The sequence below is a fragment of the Petaurus breviceps genome, unplaced genomic scaffold, assembly GCF_028583685.1.
Source record: "Petaurus breviceps papuanus isolate PSGF00001 unplaced genomic scaffold, PetGlider_PUasm1.0 91041, whole genome shotgun sequence".
Taxonomy (NCBI): Eukaryota; Metazoa; Chordata; class Mammalia; order Diprotodontia; family Petauridae; genus Petaurus; species Petaurus breviceps.
In genome coordinates this window covers 24,735,755-24,757,012 of record NW_027187400.1, presented here as the reverse complement: position 1 = coordinate 24,757,012, position 21,258 = coordinate 24,735,755, and the positions used below count along the sequence as shown (strand labels likewise).

At 48.5% G+C, this 21,258-nt stretch overlaps 1 protein-coding gene across 3 annotated transcripts in view; it reads right to left on the bottom strand.

Annotated features, from left to right (window-relative positions):
- The window catches only part of CTNNBIP1 (catenin beta interacting protein 1), a 49,374-nt gene extending 28,608 nt beyond the window's left edge, over positions 1-20,766 (bottom strand). Inside the window, exons 1-2 of one of the 3 annotated variants that reach the window (XM_069078835.1) lie at positions 20,548-20,761; positions 13,385-13,449 (exon numbers count right to left, since the gene is read on the bottom strand). The gene's annotated coding sequence lies outside the window, so the exon portion shown is untranslated. Of the gene's footprint in view, positions 1-11,020; positions 11,040-13,384; positions 13,450-20,547 lie in introns of those variants that run through there. The other 2 variants (XM_069078837.1, XM_069078838.1) reach the window with 2 other exon arrangements.
- Positions 20,767-21,258: the final 492 nt, after the last annotated feature.

Here is a 21,258-nt window from a genome sequence, read left to right as displayed (position 1 = left end):
CTTTCACCTTTCTAAAGCAACCTAAAGCCAGCAGAGGATCACAGAATCATAACTCTGGGGCTATAAGGGCCCTTAGAAGTTATCTAATCTGGGGCGGCTAAGTGGCGCAGTGAATAGAGCACCGGCCCCGAAGTCAGAAGGACCTGAGTTCAAATGCAGCCTCAGACACTTGACACACTTACTAGCCGTGTGACCTTGGGCAAGTCACTTAACCCCAATTACCCTCCAAAAAAAAAAAGTTATCTAATCCAACTCCACCATTGTACAGATGAGGAAATCAAGGCCCAAAGCAGTGAAGTGACTTGGTCACGGTTACCCAACTAGTAAAAGCTAGAGTGCAGATTTGAATGTAGGTCCTCAGGATTCCACTGTGCCCGCAAGTACTAATAAAAAAAAAAACAACAAAAAAAACTTATGAGCCAGGTACCGTACAGAGATATAGCTAACCAGTGTCTATATTCTCTCCTGGGCAATTTGGGGAGAGGGGCTGACCACTAAAATACATGTAGAGGGGGACAAGATTAGGGCCCCTGCTCCCCCGCCACTCTTTCTTTTGTCCTACCATGTCAGGAAAACCAGACACAGAGGGAGTACGGGATTTACGGTCAGTCTGCCTACCCCATCTTCTAAATGGGGGTCCCTGGCATAAGGTCATCTTCACACCTAGCTACTACCAAGCACCATGCTATGGTCTGCACAGTACTGCATCTACACAAAAGGTTGGCTCTGCTCAAGTCTGAGACCTTCCCTAAGGTAAATCTCACTCTCACTTCTCCCTGCTTCCTCCATTTAATGAGCTCCCCAACGAGGCCTGGCCCCACAACTGCTCTTCACCAGCAGCACCAAACACGCCACTTTCAGGACGGCCCCATGGATAATAACAACTAACTGTTCTTTTTACTCCCCTCCATGTCAAAGCTCTAAAATCCCAAGGAACCCTGGGGAATCTGCGCCCCCCCCCCCAACCCCTGAATCCTTCTGAGATTAAAAGAATCAGTCTTCTTCCACTTCTGAAATGTCTTAATTTCTGCCAACACGACCAATTATCCTCTCCTGTTTATGTGGCTAAGAACCCAAAAGACACATCTGCATTCATGACAGAAGGAACCAATGAACCTTTCCATGTTTCTCAAGGCCTCTGGTCTCTTTTTCCCTTGTCTCAACCCATCAGGCCAATATCTCTTCTCTACCCTCCCCCAAATGGAAAGGAAAGGAAACTGAAACTGGCCAGGAAAATCTTCCAAAACTAGGGGGTGGGAAGGGGGATGAGGGGTGAGGAGAGGAGGAAACTAAGGAATGATCCTAGGACATTTCTGCCTCTGGTCCCTGTTGAATGGTGACTGAGTATGTACAAACTATACCATTCTAAATAGCAGCTGAACCCCTTAGACACTGGCCCTTGGTTCACTTTTCCATCTCCTCCAGTGATCCAGAGATACCCCCCCCCCACCGCCCAGGCCATCTGACCACCTGCTCATTCCTGTCTGGACCAGCACAAAGCTGGGCCCTGGATCTCCATCCCAGGATCTTCTGGAATCTAGGCCTCAGTCATTCAGGAAGTTAAGTCATTCATTGTTAGGGCCCCTAGTCCAGGACCCAGCCCAGATGACTGGAGAACGAGTGTATACAAAGTAGGTCATTTAGCCAGTTTATCTTTTTCCCTATAAGAAAGATGTTTTTCCCTTTTTCCCTTTCATATGAGAATATAAACTCCTTAATTTCTGCATTCCCAATGCTTAGCACAGCACCTGGTACATTGTAAGCCCTTAATCCATTTTTTTTTATTCATTCTATATAAGTTCTTAGAATAATATTTACTGAATATTTTTTCTGAGCATTTAACATGTTGCTTGACATTGTGAGGTGTACAAGTAAAAGGTATAATCCCTTGCAATGAAAGAAATTAGTATCTTGATGGAGATATAAGACATACATGTGTCTACATAGGAATATAGTCTTATGTTCTTTATGTGCTAAAATGAGTGTAGCAGGTATTCTAAAGAGAGAATGATAGATACAGATGGAAATGTTAGGATTAAGCCTCCTGGAGAAAGCAGGACTTGACCTGAACCTTGAAGGAAAAAAAGAAATGTTAATAGCTGGCAAAGAAAGGTCAGGGAGGAGATGGTCAACAGGTGTCAAATGCTCTAAAAAGAGGGAAATGAAGGCTGAAGAGATGCTGGGATGTGATAGGGATGACGGTGACAACATGAAGAAGAAGGTCTGTAGAGCGGTGGAGACGATGCTGGGCTGCAGGTGGAATTGTTGCTGGGGAATAGAGGTGGTTCTGTACACAAACAGGACTTGTCTGCGTGGTGCATGCCCCCTCTGCATTAACTGTCCTAAGTCCAAATGCATCACTCAGTGGGATACCCAGAGCAGGGCTACTCAGCTCACTCGGCTAGAGTGGGATGTCTCTTCCCCCATGATCATCACTTGATATCAAAAGGTCATGCTTAAGGATTTGGAGGGTCACATGTGGCCTCCAAGTTACAGGTCCCCAACCCTGGTCTAGGCTGACTCTCAACTTCACACCTGAAGAAGAGAGACAAGGTACTAGCGATGGGGCATGGGACAGCCAAGGGAAGGGCTTTTCAAGTAGCTTTCATCTTGAGCTCTGTGTGTGTGCGTGTGTGCATGTGCATGAATGTGTGTGTGTGTGTGTTAAAAATTTCTTTCCTTTTATTTTCAGTTCCAAATTCTCTCCCTTCCTCAACTCCCTCCTGGTGATCCATTGAGAAGGCAAGAAATAGTCTACTCATTACACATAAAAAGTCATGCAAAACATATTTCTATGTTAGCCTTGTTAGGGGGAAAAATAAAGAAAATGAAAAAATCTGCTTCAATCTACACTCAGTCCATCAGTTCTCTCTTTGGAGGTGGACACCATTTTTCACCATGGGGCCTCTGGAATTGTCACAGATCACTGTATGGTTGATCTGCGTATATCTGAAGGTGGAGAGGAAGAAGCTGGAAGAGAAGGATCAGGAAGAGGCTAACTAGAAAAATGAGACCCTTCAAGGACTCAGGAAAGGATGGCATCTGCGGCCCAAATCACAAAGAAATTGGAATGTTAGCCTTGAAAGGATACATGAAAAGATTAGAAATGTCTCTTCCTTTGGGAATGGGATGAGGAGAGGACAGAAGTAAACAGCTACACTAAGAGGAAGGGAAAGCAGATGAGGGGCTTCATAACACAGCTTTCTCATCAAAACAGAACTGGGAGGGAGGGGTGGTGGAAAAGGACCCATGGAAGCTTGATGACAACAGAAAGCATTTGAAACAGCTCCTGGGAGCAATGGTGCAAGGAATTCAATGGCATGAAAAAACCAGATAGCATGAATTTATAGGGAACTTTCCCCAGGGGTACATGCTATAACCTAGGAGCTAGATAGATTCCTTAACTCAGGAAAATCCTTCGGATTTGTTCTGTGAAGTTAGGATTCAATCAAAGGGCTGAGCTTGAGGATCAAGAGGGTCAACTGTGACCTCGAGGCCGAAGGTTCCCTACCCCTGCCTTAGCTTATGGAAAAATTCAGGGTGGCATGCACATTTCCAAGATATCTTTAGGTCTGAGGCAGAGCTTGCTCTGGCCAACAAGCCCTTCCTTGGTATCAGGGCCCACTGGGCTGTGCTTTCTATAGAGGGCACTGTGACAGTATCCACCAGTCAATAAACATGAGTGACGCCTGCATAGGGCAAGCGCCACACTAAGTGTGCTGGGGACACGAGGATAGCCAAAAGGGAGGCCCTGCCTTCAAGGGGCTTACAGTCTAACGAGGGAGACAGCATGCAAACAACTATGTCCAAACAAGCTACATACGGGATAAACTGGCAATAATCCACAGAGGGGAGGCTAACATTAGGAGGGACTGGAAAAGGCTTTTTATAGAATGTGGGACTTAAAGGAAGCCAGAAGGTGGAGATGAGGAGGAAGAGAATTCCAGGCATGAGGGACAGCCAGAGAGAATGTCCGGAGCCAGGGGATGGAGTGTCTAGGGAGATGCAGCACCACGCATCATTAACCCTCAGTGTGAAGCAAGAATGGAAAGAGGCTGTGGCTAAGGGAGAGCACCTGCTCTGATGGAAGACCCTCCTGCTGAGGAATTCACTGCTCCCATGGTGAACCCCACCAGGAGGTAACCCAAGAGCCTCACTCCTGCTCTCCCCTAATCCTTCCTGGCAGAGCACTTCCCAAGGAGTGGGCTGCGATGCTCATAGCTGCCACTACTCACTGAAATAAGCTGCTCAAGCAGGAAGGATCAAGGGAGACACTGATCCCCTTCCCACACAGATCTCTCCCAGTGTTCAGGCTGAGTGATCAGGTTGTGCGAGATAGCAAATGAAGCCACTTCCTCCTGTTAATAGCACACAAGCATATAGAGATCTCTGCCATATGATCACTGACCACAGGCTTGATTTTATTTCATTAGACTCTTAAAGAAACAGAAGCTAAGAGCACCGTGGAAGAGTATGTCTGGAGGAATGAGCAGGGGGGGAGTGAACGCAAGGTGGGAAGGGACTTGGTCTGGGAGGAAGCTCATTACCCGGCTGTCAGGGCTGGGGAGCCACAGAAACAGGAGGGAGGGAGCTGAAGAGAAGTGCAATGGGAGCGCTCAATATCCCTGCCACCGAGGCCAGGCTGAGGAGAAGCAGAGAAGGGCACTCCCCAAAAGGCAGGCAAATGCTGAAAATTTAACAGGTAAAGCTGGACCAAATTTCTCTACTTTCCCTTCTCTTCTCCCTTCCCCCACACCCCATAAAAAGACCTCAGAACCAGATAATTCAGAGAACAACAAAACGAAACAAAAAATGGAAATGTGGCCTCCTGCTGGGATCTCACCCACCGGGTGGGCAGCACCTTAAGAGCTTCAAGGCTGCTCCGATACTCTCACAGCATCAAAATCAGGAAACCAGAGAGAACCAATGGCCAGACAGTCTGCTCTCAGTAATTAAACTTCAATCATCAGTCTCTTACACTTCATGAGCAATCACCTCACCCCCCCCCACTCCCTATGATGATTCCATCTTTCTTATACACATTAATCTTGATTACACAAAATGTGGGAATGAAACTGTGGGTTTCCTGTTAGTATTTCTTACAAAATGGTAGCACATACAAGCAAAAGTACCAGCACAATGTGGGGGACTTGGCTTGGAGGTGCAAAATGTGCCCTGTTTATTAGGTCATTGATCCTAATCCATTGGGGGGGGGGTGACTTTTTTTCTCTACCAGTTGCATACAGCAAGATCACAGTGGGGTGGGGTGGGGAGGGTCATCTAAAATGATCTAATTAGGATCATAGAAATAGAGCCTAGACCTGCAGGAAGCTCCTGGTGATGAACTCTAGTCAGCCAATACACATAAGCACCTTCTTTACAATTTATATTCTTACCTGCATAGAGCACTGAAAAGTGAAGTGACCTGCGCAGGGCCATACAGCCAGTAAGTGCCAGAGGTGAGACCTGAACCACTATCCACTATGACATATCACCTCTCATTTACAAAACACACACAGTCATTTGACAACAAATATGGGCATGTGCTAACCAAAAGGCTGGGGAAAGATCATGAAAGGCTCCGTGGGTAGGGAAGGCAGTATCTGCTATGAGCACACATTTACCACATTGTCACCAGCAGAATCCCTCACCTGTAAAGAGGGACTAAGAAGCCCGAGGGGGCCTAACTCACAGGGCTGTGGCTGAGAAGCTCCTGTGAGATGATGTCTATCGTGATGTACGTACAGCACTTTGCACATCTTAAAGTAGCTTCGAAAGGTCAGCGCTATGCCATGGTGCCATGGCCAGGGCCCAGCCTAAAGCAAAGAGGGCGACGGAGGAAGGAAGCTATGACCAAAGGAGCTAGGACGGAGCACACACATCCATTGCCACACAGGATACAGAACAGGAAGAGAAGGAGAGAGCAGCTGTCATTTCCCCCACCTCCACGGAGATTAAGCTGTCCAACACACCTCCTCGGGCGCTCTGGAAGGAAGACCAACCAGAGGTCTTAAGAGTCACAAAGGGAGTATCCCCACTGTAGGATATGTGTGTGTGTGAGTGTGACAATATGCATGTATGTGTGTAAATCTACAGATGAGGTCTCTGTGAAGGGGTAAGGATAAGAAGTCATATTCCTCATACTGGGGCCCTGTTCACTTGCTGAGAATCTCAGCCTCCACGGAGCAGTTGCCCTTCTGAATGAAAACACTGTTCGCAGTTTGCTCTCTAGTCAAGCCCTAAACTGCATGAAGCCCACCTTCTGACAGCTCAAAAGAAGAAATGGCAAGCCAACTGGGCCCAACGCAGTACCCCCAAGCAGCACGCCAATAGCCAGAGGCCAGCCTGCCTGAAGAGGCAGGACACTGAAGCTCCAGGGGCATCATTACGCCAAGGGAGCCATTAGTCTCTAGCTCTGCCCAAAAGTAATTCAATGGTTCCAATTCTGCTTACAACTGGGTGAGCCAGGAGAGCAAGAAAACAAGGCTGCTCTATACTTCACTGATTTAAAAAGATCCAGCCCCCCTCCACACACACACATGCCACCCCATCCCCCAGAACAGCTGGAGCCCTGAAATATGGCCAAGCTAAAGCATGAAACCTGGAGCCAGGAACCAGGGTCTGCAGGACCTGGACACAAATTTCCCTCTAATTCAATCTGACTTGTGACCTTTCAGCCACTGAAGTCTCCATACCACTTGCCTATTTTTAGGTGACTGATAAAGCCTAGATGGTTCATCTCCTCAATATGCTACTGATTAATGGCATAACCTTCCACCCTAATTCCTGCTGCCTCCCATTCTTGTGACATTCACCCAATAACTCATATCAGGGATCCTATAGCCTGAAAAAGCCGTGCAAGTTTTTTCATTAGACAATGTGGGGGGCAAATACCTTGTCTTATCCCCACGGGATGGGTAATTGGCATCCTTCCTTGTTCCAGGCTATAGCTTACATTTAGATAGCACTTATAGGTGAGGTAGGTAAGTTCTTAACCCCATTTTACAGATGAGGAGACTGAGAGTCAGAGAGATGAAGTGCCTTACCCATCATCACTTCATCATATGGGTAATAAGAACTGGGTCCAGAATCAGAACCCAGATCACTCCTGATGTCAAGTCCAGGGCTCCTCCAACCATACCACTTCGCTTTTCTAATCCAGACATTGAGACTCATCCATAGTGTGCTGATAACCCTTGAGTGAGATTTTGGTCCTATTTCTAGTTGCATTGGCTGAAGGCCAAGTCCATCAAGGTCCCAAAGCTCAGAACAAGCTGAAATCAACTCTACGTTGGAAAGTCAGTCCCAGAACCACTCTCAGGAGGAGGCCTACCATGGACTTACATGACTCGTGTTGCTCCTAGGGAATTAATCTGGGATAGAGGTTTTATGCATTAGAAATTCCATCTACCCTGCCTGCTACAGTCATCCTCTGTTCCCCTTCCTTCCCCACAAAATCATGATATTAAATCAGAAGTATAAAAACAAAAACAGGAAAGGAAAAAGAAGATTTGATGCTATTTATTTATGGGGAGGAGACCATTCAAACTTCCCACATGCTGAATCAATGTGTTTACTTAGGATTGGTGACCGTCACACAGCAGCAAGCCTTGTTTTCTGCTGGGGGCAGATGCACAAGCTGGAGCCAGCCACAGCACCGCCGGCTGCCTGGCTGCCCAACGCTGCTGAGGAGCACTCAATTACAGGCTGCTCTCCATCAGGACCCCTCCCCACTTACTGCTTCTCTCCACTCCCCCCAATGCTTTTCCTCCAGTAAAGTTTCCTATAATTAGTTCAAATAAACAAGCTTCCTGCACTGAGTTCATTGCATTCCCCTAAGAATCACAGCAACTGGGAAACCCTCCAGCTTCCTGTTGGGAGGATTAGGTCATTAAATCAATTGGGTCGCCTGTAGGATGAGTGCCCAGTTGTCAACTCCCAGGTCAAAAACTCAGCTCCATGCATGCAGCAAGCCAATGGCCATCTTCCTCCCCCAAAGCCAGCCCTTTCCTTAAACCTGAAGAACACAAGTAAGACTACTGCCTGAGGATCCTTGCCCTGTAACCCTGCTGAGGCTCTCCTTATCAGCAATGATAATGGGGCCCTTTTCTAGCAAGGGCTAATACACACAGTCCTCCCGCTGAACACGACAAAGGGCTCCTCAGCAGCACACAACCAAAGGACAAAGTGGAAGAGCTTTTTCTTTTCTTTTTTTTTTTAAGAGCAGAATGAGGTGTGTTAAAGATCCTTAGCCTTAAGGTCCTTCAGGTTGTTGGCATGAGCATGATTTATTAGCAGAAATACTGCGGGGGTGTATGTATCACCCACACCCATGGATCAATGATCTTTTTAATGTGGGTATGACTGACCACAGTACGGACCACGGCTCATCCAGTCCAACCCTGGTCCTTGTCCTCTCCTAAGAGCACCAGTGGTCGCCCAACATGGCAGGGGCCCTTCTTCAAGTTCTCTTGACTTTATTTACCAATGGAGCATTGGCTGGTCATTGACTGGTTATCCCTTACTCTTATAACCTGAGCTATGACATAACATCATTATTTTGTGCCAGTCATTCATCTGTGACAATCTCCTGCAACACAATTCCTCCCTGGTAATGCGCATCAGTCTGTTCCCACCTGCTGTATCCCTCTCTACTGCTTCAACTTCAATCCTTTAAAGAAAAAAAAGTTTTTATTTATGAACTTAATCATCAACAAGCTCAAACATTTCAATACGCAAAGAACAAAAAAGGTTGGACAAGAACCTATGAGCTTCTGTTACATGGTTTAAGGTAGCAGTTACTACCTCACTAACTGAAAGTCACATTATTTGTACCCTTTTGTCAGCTTTCTTCTGGGTACTCGGAAGATGTTTTATTGGTATTCTGTTCCCTCTTTTTTTTTTTTTTTTGCTTCTCTCGCCTGTTTCAGTGACTACTTTATTCCCTCCCAAATACAGTCTAGGCAGTCCACTTCCATTCATCAGAGACTCTAGTATTACAAAATCATGGAGGAACATGGGTTCGAGGGAAAGGCCTTTGGCTCAGATCGGCTTGTGGGGGAGAGGTATCATTAAAGAAACAGTGCAACTGCATCCTAAGGGTAGTCCAGCCCACTCTCCTGCACCAGACAAAGAAGTGGCAAACAGGGGGCCAAACCAGATTAAAATGTAACTGGGGAATACTTAACAAAATAAACAAAAATAGAATAACACATGGAGAATATTGCATTCATGAGGCCCACAGAGATCCTGATGCACAGAGGAGTTCAGCGTTAGTCTATCCAACTGCATGACACAGTCTGGAGAATTCTACCTGGATTTTACATTGTGAATGGCTATGATGAAGGCTCCTGAATGACTACGGAATGGGCCTTTATTTGGGAACTAATAATAATGATGGTTAGCATACCACTTTAAGGTTTACAAAGCACTTTATAACTATTAGCCAATTTGGAGGTGGTTACTGCTATCCCCATTATACGGAAGAGGAAAGAGAGGCAGGGGGAGGTGAAGCCACATAGCTAGTAAGTGTCTAAAGCTGGCCTTGTAATTCTGTGCTGCTTCCATTCCAGGACCTGACTTAGGCCAGCATTATCCCCCGCACAGAAGCAGTGTAAGGACCTCACTAGCTATAGGTAATCTCTCTATAACGGATACCCTTCTTGAGAGTGAGTGGCAAATGCCTTTGGTAAGCAAAGGTCTGCCTGTGTTCTGACTGGACAGACAGAATCAGAGGGTCAAACTGAGGAATTTCTGTTGTTACAACATTCAAGGACGGCCACAGGAGTATAAGCTACACATGGTTGCCACTACTGGGAGGGAAGCTTTAAGGAGACTTTTTGCTCTATTGAATCCATGTTTTCGTTTCCTACAGTGAAACCCCTCACAGTGAGATCCTGTATTCTCTGCTACACCTTTCAGGTGATTGTGTGACTGTCAAGATGGGGTTGGCTATAGAATATCATTTGTGCAAAAGCTACCTGTTTGGTTCTTATTCCTTGGAAAGAAGGTGACCCTGGGTTCTTAATGGCCAGGACAGCAGCGTCCAAGCTCTGGCAGGTTTTACCAAGCCAGAAAAACAGAGTGTAGGCCCCATATTAGATCTTATCTGTTGTCCACAGATCCACCTGGCTCTGTTTGAAGATGTTCATCACAGGAAGCATGGCTACTAGGTAATGGGCTTTTATGGCCACAGCAGCCCTAGAAGATCATCAATCAATCAACAAGCATTTATTAATCTCCTACTATGGGCCAGGCATTATTCTAAATGTAGATAAAAGTCAAACAATCCCTGCCCTCAAGGAGCTTACTGTCTTTCCTTTTTTTTTGTATATACACACAAAAGCATAAACAAAATAAATACAAGGTAGTTAAATTCCAGGATGCCACCCACTAAGAGGGAAACAGAGTGCAATCAATGTGCATGGAAGGGAGTGGTACCTCCACAGAGGAAGTCACAGATTTTTTGGAATCATTGAAGCATATACATAGACACAAATATATATACACACTACAAATTTACAGGGAGAAAAATACACACACATACACACTACATATACACACATGTGGATATTAAACATATATTTATAATCTGTTATAAGTTGTGTTTGAATAACTGCTCTTACTGTATTATAAGCATAAGCCCTTCCCATTTCTCTCTTAACACCCCAAAATAAAATAATTCAAGGAAGAAGGAAATCTCAGCTCAAGACACCCTCTTGGTTAGGACTCAGTTTCCTTCCTCTCCAAGCACTTAATAATTTGATACACAAAGTAATCCAAACACAGAAGAAAACTAGAATCCCCTGTAAATTTATACAATTAATTGTACAACTAAAGCAGGACACCACAATCACATGTTCTCAAAAGATCACAAAGCCTAGTCTTTACTACACTTTTACTCATGTTTGAGCAGAAGGCAAGGAGCCTGACAGCCTAGGATTGTGAGCACAAGCAGATGAGAACTAACACATGCATCACCAAGATGAAGGGAAAAAAAAGGGAAGGTGGCACACCAAACCTTCAGATGATCAGTGGAGAGCTTAATCCACACCGAAGTGCCCGGATGGGTTTGGCCAACTCAAATAATTCTCCTGGCCAGATAAGGAACTTTAGGTCCAAAGGGAGGTAACTTACTGGCTTCAGTATCCAGGCTAGGCAACAAGGCCACAGGTGATACAAGCTATGGACAATGCAGGTGCAAACACCCAGAATCAGGCACACCCTTATTAACTGGTTAAGAAGCCAAATCCCCATTATCCGTCAGTAATTATGCTGCCCATTTCCAAAATCATGAAACCATTAGTCACCAAATTAAATGGGAGCTGGAGCCCTAGGCAGGAATTAGCTTGCCAAAGCTCCCAGGTCAAATGACTCCAGGTTTTACAGGCTAAAAAAGATTGTCTCACTCCCAGAATGAAACCTGGCAGGCTTTTTACAAGTCTGTACCAAGAGAGCACACTTTGGGTTTGCCCTTCTTACACACAAATTCTCCACTGAAAAGAAAAAACAGGAAGCCACTTGGTGAAAAGTTAATGTAATTACAATCTCAAAGTCATGGAATCTTTGAGTTTAAAGGGACCATGGTCACTTAGTCTAACCCCAACAAGAAGCACAAAAGAGAAAAGTTAATTTATCTCTTAGGTAATGTAATGTAATGTTCCTCCTACTGAAGATGAAAGCCACTCAAAAAAATCTCTCTCTAGAACTATCCTGCAAAACAAATTTTATTTAGGCCGCACGTTTTCAGTTATGCAAAAAATTTCCAGCACAAAAGCATAAGAAAAAGCAGATCTAAGCAGTATTACTTGAAAGTAATTCACCATCGAAAGCGTCCACCATTCAATGTTACTGGTGAACAAAACAGTTCTCAGTTAATACTGAAAAACAAGATCAGCCCCACGGTAAATGTGCTCTTCCCAAAGAAGGGGGCCCTTTCTAGCAGGAGCCAAAGGTCAGAAGGGAAACCCAAATAAAGCACACAACAGAAACTGTCCAGCTCTTTGGAAAAGGTAAAGTATGATGGGTTTACAATAACATCAGTCTCCCATATAGGAACTTCCAGAGCTAAGAGCAAATGCAAAGTAGGAGGTTAAAGATGATCAAGACAAAAGGTAGGGGGAAAAGCCCCTCAGCAAGGTCAGCCCAGCCAGACTCTGGTGGCCCTGTCGGGTCATCACCAGTACCACAGTACAGGCTAGAGGGACTGAGCTGCATGCCCAACCATGAGGAAGGCTGCACGGGCTGGGAAGAAACAATAGGCCCAGCAGGTGCCTCTTGTTCTGGTTGTAGCAGAAGAGATCAGGTAGAGAAAGAAAACCCCCTCAGAATTCTACCTTCCAACTGGTTTAAGTTAGACCCCACTTCAGTGAGCCCTGGAAGGTAACTGCCACACAAGAAAATATTCAGGGACACAAACCCACTGATTACCATGCCAAGGGATCGTGGGACCACATGATCACAGATTTTACAGTGCCAGACTTTACAGAGGAGAAAACTGAGGCCCAGAGAGGTGAAATGCCTTGTTAAAAGCCGCACAGGTAGGTAGCAAGCGGCAGAGGCGACTTCTGAACTCAGGTTCTCCGACTCCAAACAGTGCTCTTCCTAGGGGACCAGGCTTGTCTCCACTAGATTGTGAGTCCCTTGAAGGAAGAGACTGTGTTTTTGCCTTTCTTTGTGCCTCCAGCACTGAGCACAGTGCCTGGCACACAGAAGGTGCTTAATAAATGCTTACTGACTTGGACTGTCAAAAACTCAAAGTACTTTGGCCCCCCCAAAACCTTAATTGAAGCAGGTCTTGGAAAGCCTCTCCCTTTCCTCTGGAATGTTCTGATTTTAAACTAGGTCACACTCTCACTTGCTCCCAATGCTCTCATCTGCACTCCTCAGGACTCCCTCTTCTTCTGTGATTTCCTTTCAATCATATTCTGAAGCTCTCTCTGGGCTCCTGCTTGAAGATGGAAGCTCAGATGAGTGAAGAGCCCTTCATGAAGTGATCCATTGGTTGTGGGGGGTAAAGGCACCCACAGACCATGTTACCCTGGCCTGCGTGTTCCCTGGGCAGATTGTGGGTGGAAAGCTCATCCAGTCCTTTGCCTGATCCACCTGAGCCCTGGCTGGAAGGCAAGAGGAAGAACACTGTGTGCCCTCTCACTGAATTGCCCTGCCTCCTTCCAGAGACTTGGGGACGTGGTGCTAGGTAAGCCTACGGAAAAATCTCCTGAGCCCATTCTGCCCTTCCTCGCACAGACTTCTCCGCTGTGTGATGCCATGAACACATCTGCTCAAACCTGGGGGCTCAGGAATACAGCTTCCCAAACTCACAATTACTACAGAAAGCTAATAAATCCCACCAGGGAGCAGACACCCTCAGCTCCCAACCTACCTGCTTCCGTGTGCCTTCTGTCCTCAATCGGCCACACCAGGACTTAGCAGCGATGAGAGAGAATCCTGGAGGAAAGAGGTTTAATGGGAGTTACATAATAAATGTACAAGATTGCATCTGATCAATAGCCCTCAAGAAAATCTTGGGAAAAAAAGATCAAATGAAAAGAAAATTTTGAGAGAGAGAGACTGACTGACTGACTGACTGTCTGATCCTTTGTACAAGTTTAAATTCCAGACTCCTAAACAAAGTCTTTAGTGGGCCCTATTCCACCAACAATTTCCCAATATCCATTTTACTACCATCACCATCATCATTCCCTCTTCACTCAACAGAAGTGAGCCCTCTTTTAAGTGAAAGCTGCCAAGGTACGGACTGTTTCTAATGATGGCTAAACAAAGCACACCTTTGTGTAGCATATAACTGAATTCAGTTCAATACTTATTAAGAACCTATGCACAACATTATGCTAGGCTGAGAGAAGTACCAAGAAAAATAAAACAGGGCCCCTCCCCTCAAGGAGCCAACAAGCTAAGAACTTGAGGAATTCACCGAGATGAAGCTTAACCTAATCACTCTTTACTTCCACTTTGCCCTTTGCTTGGGCTGGCTCTTTCTGAACACTGCAGGGGGAACCAGGCAGGGCTGAAACCTGGGATTCTGAGCTTTTCTTTCTACACCAAGAGGTGGAGTCAGAGGATGTGGGTACAAATCCCACTGATGAAGCTTATTATCTACCTGTGGACTCTGGTCCAGGCCACACGAGCTCACTGTTATCACCAATACTAAATACCCAAAACAGCATTAAATAATGATCTGAAGTAAGGCCATGGATTCAAATCTTGGTCCTCCCTCACTTGTGACCTTGGGAAACGCAGTGTGGCTCCGTGGGCCTCAGTTTTCCCATCTATAAACAAGGAGGTTGGACTCCCTAGGATCCTTGCCAAAACACTGGCCATTCAGTTTTTCCTTCACAAACTGTTCTATTTTTTTTATAGATGAAGAAAGGCAGACAGTAAGCTCAGAGAGGAGATGCCATGACCAGACGGTGAGTTCCTTAAAGCCAATGGGTGCTCGTATCTGCGTCCCATCTCTTGTGCTCCTAGCATCTGAGTAGGTAGCTCCCTCAATCGCTGGATCTGGGCATGGGACTGCAAGAACGCACCTTAAGAAACCATCCCAACCCTCTCATTTTACAGATGAGGAAACTAACACCAGTGGGATGAAGTAATCTGTCAAAGAAGAGAGTCAGTGGCAGGACCCAGTGTCCCAAGTCCCCGGCCGTCACTTCACAAGGCCGCTGATGGTGAGGACACTGAGACAGCACGCCCAGGGCTAGAATCCAGATGCTCAATGCCCTGCTCAGAGGTCCCAGCTCCATCAACTGGCCCTTTACTGACCCCTGCTATACTACAGAACTGTGGCGATCCACACTCAGTGATAGTCCCTGCAGAAGCAGAAGGAAAAACAGGCGCAAAGTGAAGGAAGAAAAACACCCTAAAGAAGAACTTGTGTGAACTCACTTAGGACAAAGAAAGAGAACACACAGAGTCATCACAGCAATGCAAATGCAGCCAGCACTAGAAACGTGAGAATTCTGATCACATACAATGTTTCATCTCAGTCCCGGGAACAGGTAAGGAGCCAAGCTTTCCTCCTCTCCAGGTGTGGACTGGTGTAAATGGGGTCCAATGAGTATAGGTTTATTTCGCTTATTTCTTGTTCTTGGTTATAAGAGAAGGTTCTAGAGGGAGGATTGTAGGGGAGTGACAGACAGTGGCACAAAGAGCAGAAAAGTGAAAAGGAACTTACTCCTTAAAATTGTTTAGAAGGTGCAAACGAACTAGAAGCTTCCACTCCCTCCAACTCCACCCATATTAGGGCTGCACTCATAGTTCCTCTTCAGGATGATCCTTCTCCCTCAGTGATGATTATGCCATCAGGGAACAATAAATTATTATTAACAATATCCAAAAACACTTGCTACTCACCCCCCTTTCATAAGAGGAGTTCCAAAGCAGTGGAGCTCCAACATGATGCCCCTGGGAGTTAGGAAAGGAAAAAGTATTATCATCCCCATGTCCGGATGGAGAAAGAGAGGCCAAGGAAGGTCAAGGGTCCAAGATTAAACAAGTTAAAGGCTGGACCAAAACAAATAAACCAACCCTGGCAACACTAGCTACCTCCATCTGCCTTCTGTTTTCCATTGCTACAGGTGACTGCTGGTTAAGATGTATTTCAGATGCTGTCAATGAAATGTCCAGGCTGCTCAAAGTGACTTTTACTATATGCCCTGGGAGTCAGAGGAAATGGGTTCAAATCCTCATTCCTCATCTATAAAATGAGGGAGTGAAACCACACAAACTCCAAGGCGCCTCCAGGAAAGTCAACTTTGATCATCTGCCCCCTGGTTCTCCAAAGGTCTGAGAAGCAAGTACTCAGAAGCCACTTGTTAGCGATTCAAAGCCTAACTTCTCTGCATCACAAGCTAGTCAGCTACATCAACTTTAAGCGGTGGTCCATGGACCACCTAAGATTGGATTCCTAAGAAGTGGAGCCCTGGGACCTGACGTGGCATCCAGAGTGCAGGGCCAAGCGCTCCATCTCCATTCACCTGGGACTAAAGGAAAATGTTTCTTCATGGCAACTCTGCTTCTGGAGGCGATCACTAAGAAAGTGCTCAGAGTGACAGAACCACCTGACTCTCTCTTTAGAGGACTTTGGCCACTGAGAGTCCTTCCTCTCTCTCTACAAATCAAGATCAATAGCAAAACTGTCAGGGACAAGCAAGGAAAAGGAGACAGCAGCTGGGCCTCAGTGCTCACTAGCCTTGCTGTGGGAGGACCAAACATCACTGCAGGGGCCAAGCAAGAAACGGAAAGCTTAGCAGTGTGAAGAAATGCAAACCACAATGATTCCTGCAGACCCCAAATGCATCCTTTCACTGGCCTACCTCCAGCAACCTGGCTAAGAGCTCCCACATCTCCGGGCCCCAGAGCCCAAGAGAGAACAGGTTTGCCAATCAGTTGTGATTAGTTCAAGGGGGAACAAAAAAGACTTGGTCTTGAATGGCTTTCTTGGGACAAAGGTGGCCCACTGCACCTCCTCTTTTAATACCTCCTAATGGGCTTTATTCATCTCCTGGTGAAATAGGTAGAGAGGAGGTGGTTTTATTTATTCTTTAGTTTCATATTGGGTAACAGTTCATTTCCACTCAGATGTTTCCACCCACCATCTCCTGATCTGACCATGAGAGCATTTCCTACCTCACTCTGTTCAGCTCCATTCTCAAACTAAGCAATGGTTGCCCTGCCAGACAAACTCTCCAAGAGCTGCCTTCCACCATCCTCTAAGTGAAGGGGGTCAGGAATAGACACCATCACAATACATAAGCACTGATCCCACCAGAAATGTGCTTAAAACACTGGAGGAACTGTGATATAGAGGATAGAGGGCCAGAGGGGGAGTCATGAAGACCTGGATTCAAATGCTGACACTAAATGGCTGTGCAGCACTGAGCAAGTCACAACCTCTCTGGTCTCTAAGGTCCCTTCCAGTTCGGAATCAACTAGCCTATGACTCGAGGGTCACAAGGTCCACTGTTTTTCTCATCTCAGAGACAAAACAAGGGCTGGTACCTCCAAAGCCACCTCCTTTCCTCAGGCTCTCTTCCCCAGAGGGCGTCGTCATTGCCAGCTCTTCCCATTCCACTTCCCATGGAGAAGCCTTGTTTTCCTAGGTACCAGCAACTGCACATGGAGTATGCAGTCCCAGGGGACTTGGGCATGAATTTTGGCCCTGTGGTGGCCTCCCTCTGCAACCTTGGGCAAGTTAGTTCAGCCCCAACGGGCTGTTTTCACACATATAAAACACAGGGGCTGGCTGAAATGATCTCTGAGGCCCCTTCCCATTCTAGAGCCTCTGGGCTAGACACACAAAGAACAATCTGCACCATTCATGACCCAGGAACCCCAGAGCTGGAAGGGCCTTCAGAGGTCATTCATTGCGATCCATACCTAAGCAAGAATCCCATCTGCAAGATCCCTGAAAAAGGGGTCATTCATCTTCTGCTGGAAGATCTCCAGTGACAGGGAAGTCTGTTACTTGAGGCAATGAGCTCCCCTTTGGGACACTACTAATTGTTAGCAAGTTTTTCCCTGATATCAGAGTGAAATCTGCCTCTCTGACTCCTCAGGACCCCAATTCCAGCTTACTACTGCCACTGGACCCAAGCAGAACAAAGCTCTGGAACTTCAAATTCAGACACAGGATCACAGACTGAGAGCCTGGAAGATTAGAGTGACTTGTGCAAGGTCACACTGGTGATATCAGAGGCAGGATTTGAACCCAGGTCCTCTGACTTCAGAGTCAGTAAGTATTCTTTTCACTGAACTCTCTTGCTTGCCTCATTCATTAAGAGTCTACTACATGCAGAGCACTGCTCTAGGTCAGACATGGCTGATTTCATTGGCTACTTTACAGCCCAAGAGGTCAATATGACTGAGGCTTTAAATGTCAGGCACTGGAACTCAGTGGTTGTTAAAGTAAAAAGCTACCAAAGCAAGCTGGGCCAGAGGCCCCTCACAAGGCTCTTCCTGTACCTCCATTTCTCTAATGGGAGACTCCAGGCATACTCTCCATCCACAGCTCAGGAAGGATACCCGCTAAAGTAATTAACACTCAGGAGGCCCTGAGAACTTCAGATGGGAGGTGCTGCCTCCCCGCTCTGGGCTAATAATGCTTCTCATTTGCTGCCAGGGAGGGGAGTCCCCAGACTGCTGCCTGAGAGCCAAGTTGGCAGCCCTGAAGCAGGCACTGCTCAGACAAGTTCGGTCTAAGCTAGACAAGGGAGAACCCAAGGGAAGGAAGCAGGGCCCAACACAACTCTAGCTCCCAGGCCTCCACAGGCCTCTAGGCTTTACTAGGTCCAAGGAAAGAGACAGTAAGAAACTAACTGGGGAACTGGCTGGAGAGGTGAATCTTACTGTCATCTCTAGTCAGGCAGGTGAGAAACCTGCCTTAAATGGGCCCCTCCCCAAGGAGACTGCAGTCAGAAGGATAAAAGATCCAGGAAGGGCTTTAAAAAACCAACAGGACTCTCTCTCCAACTTGGGAGACTAGGGGGGCTGGGAGGAGGCAGAAAGCAGGGAGGTGAACCAGGGTTATTTTTAGGAGTGACAAAGAGTTTGGGAAGGGGAGAAAGGGTAGCAGAGGGACCAGGTGCAAGTGAACAGAGAAGGGTGTCAAGATGTCAAGAGAGCAGTGAGCCTGGACACTGTGGTGGGGTGGACAGGGTCAGAGAGTATGGTGGGAGAAAAGAATGCTGGCAGAAATAGCCAGTCTGGGACTCTGTGTGACCTCTCTGGGACACAGAGATGGCCACTGCAGAAACTGCTCACTGTGGGTAGTCAAGTCGTCAAGGGACCGGGGAAGGTCCAGGGCTTAATGGGGGGATTTAATGGGGTTCAGGGACAGATGAGGAGTCCACAGGCTGGATGCCCTGCCTATAGGCAGGAGAAGAGGGAAAGGGTGATATGAGGACGAGTGGGTCCTAGCCAGGTCCAGGGGTCAGAAGTGTGTAGAGTATTAAGTGGGGGTCACCAGGGTAAGCAGAGAACTGAAAAGGGAGAATGCTGGGGGTGGGGCAGGAAAGGGATAGGGCAGAAGAACTTAGTGGAACAGTCAAAGGTGACCCATAGGAAAGGAGGTAGAGCTGGGGGACAAATTTGGCTAGGACATGACGAGGTGGGATGTGTGTGTGTGTGTGTGTGTGTGTGTGACACAAGAGAACTGAGGGAAGCTGGAGGCCTAGCACACAGTCCTGGAGGTTGGTGAGTAGGGGGAGAAGTCTGTCCAGGGCAGACTCAAGGTGTGTATGTGTTGTATGGGGAAGGAGAAAGCATAGAGACTCCTGATGGGGGATGGGGTTGAAAGAAGGAAGGGAAATGTAGGCGACAGTTGTATCTGGACACCTAAGGGTAGTGTGTGTATGCATTGGGTGAGGGTGTGGAGGACTTAGGGAGAGGAAAAGGGGCATAATGTGGGTGCAGGAGGACAAATCTGTTCTGCTAAGTGGGAGGGAATGGAAATCTATATTTTTTCAGGGGTGGAAGAGCAGATTAAGGTGATTTTGTGGCTATTACAGACAGACAGGGATTCAGGAAAATGAGAATAACTGCAGACACAGGGGTCAAAAAGGATACTGAAAGGAAAAGGTAGGGGTGCCGGAGAAACACACGTCTGCCTAGGCTAGGCCAGGATGGGTGGATGTATGGAGGAACAGCAAGGAGAGGCAGAGAGTAATGGGAAAAATGACCAGGATGCCCCTTTGAGGTCTGGGCAATGGGAGGAGGGGCACGGGCAGATGAGGGTGGCACTGGAGTTAGTGGGCTAGCGAAAAGTGAGCCTGTCTATTAAAGCCTGATTAGGGAGGGGGTGTTGGGGAAGGGAGTATGGGAAGCCCAGGCTGGAAGAAGAGGGAGCCTGCCTGCCCCAGCATGGTCAGGATGGGGGTATGCACATAAGGGGTAGTCAGAAGGCCTAGGCTTGGGGTGAGGGAGGAGGCCTGTTTGCCCCAACTGGTCAAAATGGGTGTATAAGGGGGGGGGAGGGGACATACCTTAGGGGAGGGAGGAATCTGGTCAGGACAGGGGTGTGCACAGGGTAGGGGGAAGGGAGGGAAAAGAGGCTGGAGGATCTGAGCCTGGTCAGATTGGGGGTGTGCACATGGGAAGGTGGGAGGTGGACAGAGAATGGGAGAGTGGGGCCTGGCCAGATTGGGGATGCAGGGGTGGTGAGGGGGTGAACAGAGGTGGGGAGACTGGGGGCCTGGCCAGATTGGAGGTGCACACAGCGAGGGGTGGACAGTGGGGGCCTGGCCAGACTGGGGGTGCAAACAGCGAAGGGTGGACAGAGGCTGGGAGAGTGGGGGCCTGGCCAGACTTGGGGTGCACACAGGGGGGAGGGGCTGGGAGAGTGGGGACCTGGTCAAATTGGGGGGTGCACCCGCGGCTGGGGGACAAGGCGCCGGTCGGTCCTGCCGGGTCTCATTGGGCTCCAGCCGGGGAGCGGGGGGTCGCTGCCTCGCCGCCCCTCCCCGGGAGACAAAGAGCCAGCGGCTCCCCGCCGGGCCCCGCCGCCCGGCTGCCCCGCGCGCCTCTTACCTGGGCCAGCCCCGGGGCCGGAGAGCGCGGCTGCGGGCCCAGCCTGCTCCGGGGCGCGCTCTCGGCTCGGCTCTGCTCGGCTCCTCTCGGCGGCGGCGGCAGCGGGAGCAGCAGGAGCAGCAGCAACCGGGCCGCCTCCGCCTCAGCGCAGCCTCCGCCTCCCGCTCCGTGAGTCACCGCGGCGGGGAGGGCGCGAGGGAGGTGCCAGGCCGCCGGGGGAGGGACCGGACCAAGGGCGGCCTCGGCCCCGCACAGGCCGCGGCACGGGTGGCAGCGGCGGCGGCGGCGGCGGCGGCGGAGGCGGCGGCAACGCCCGCCCGTGGAGAGGAGGGCCCGTCGGCCTAGGGGAGGGACCGCGAGGCTTCGGGGGCGGGGATTGGACGGCCTCGGGGGGCGGGGCCGCTAAGGGGCCCCGAGCTTCCACCGGAGGGGGCGGAACCTGGACGGGAAAGAGGCGGGGCCGCAGGGGGGGGAAGGGAGGAGACGTCTGCAGCTGGGGGCGGGGCCTAGACGGGGGAAGGGGCGTGGCCTAAGGGGAGCAGGCGCTTTCTCCCGAAGGGGGCGTGACTTACAGCTCGGGGGCGTGGTCTGGACGGGGAAAGGGCGGGGCAGTGCAGAGAGCTTGGCAGAGGTTGGGGAAGTGGCTGGGAGCACCACGGGAGGCACCACGGAGTGGGCCGGGATGGGGGCGTGTCGGGGGCCTGCCAGAGA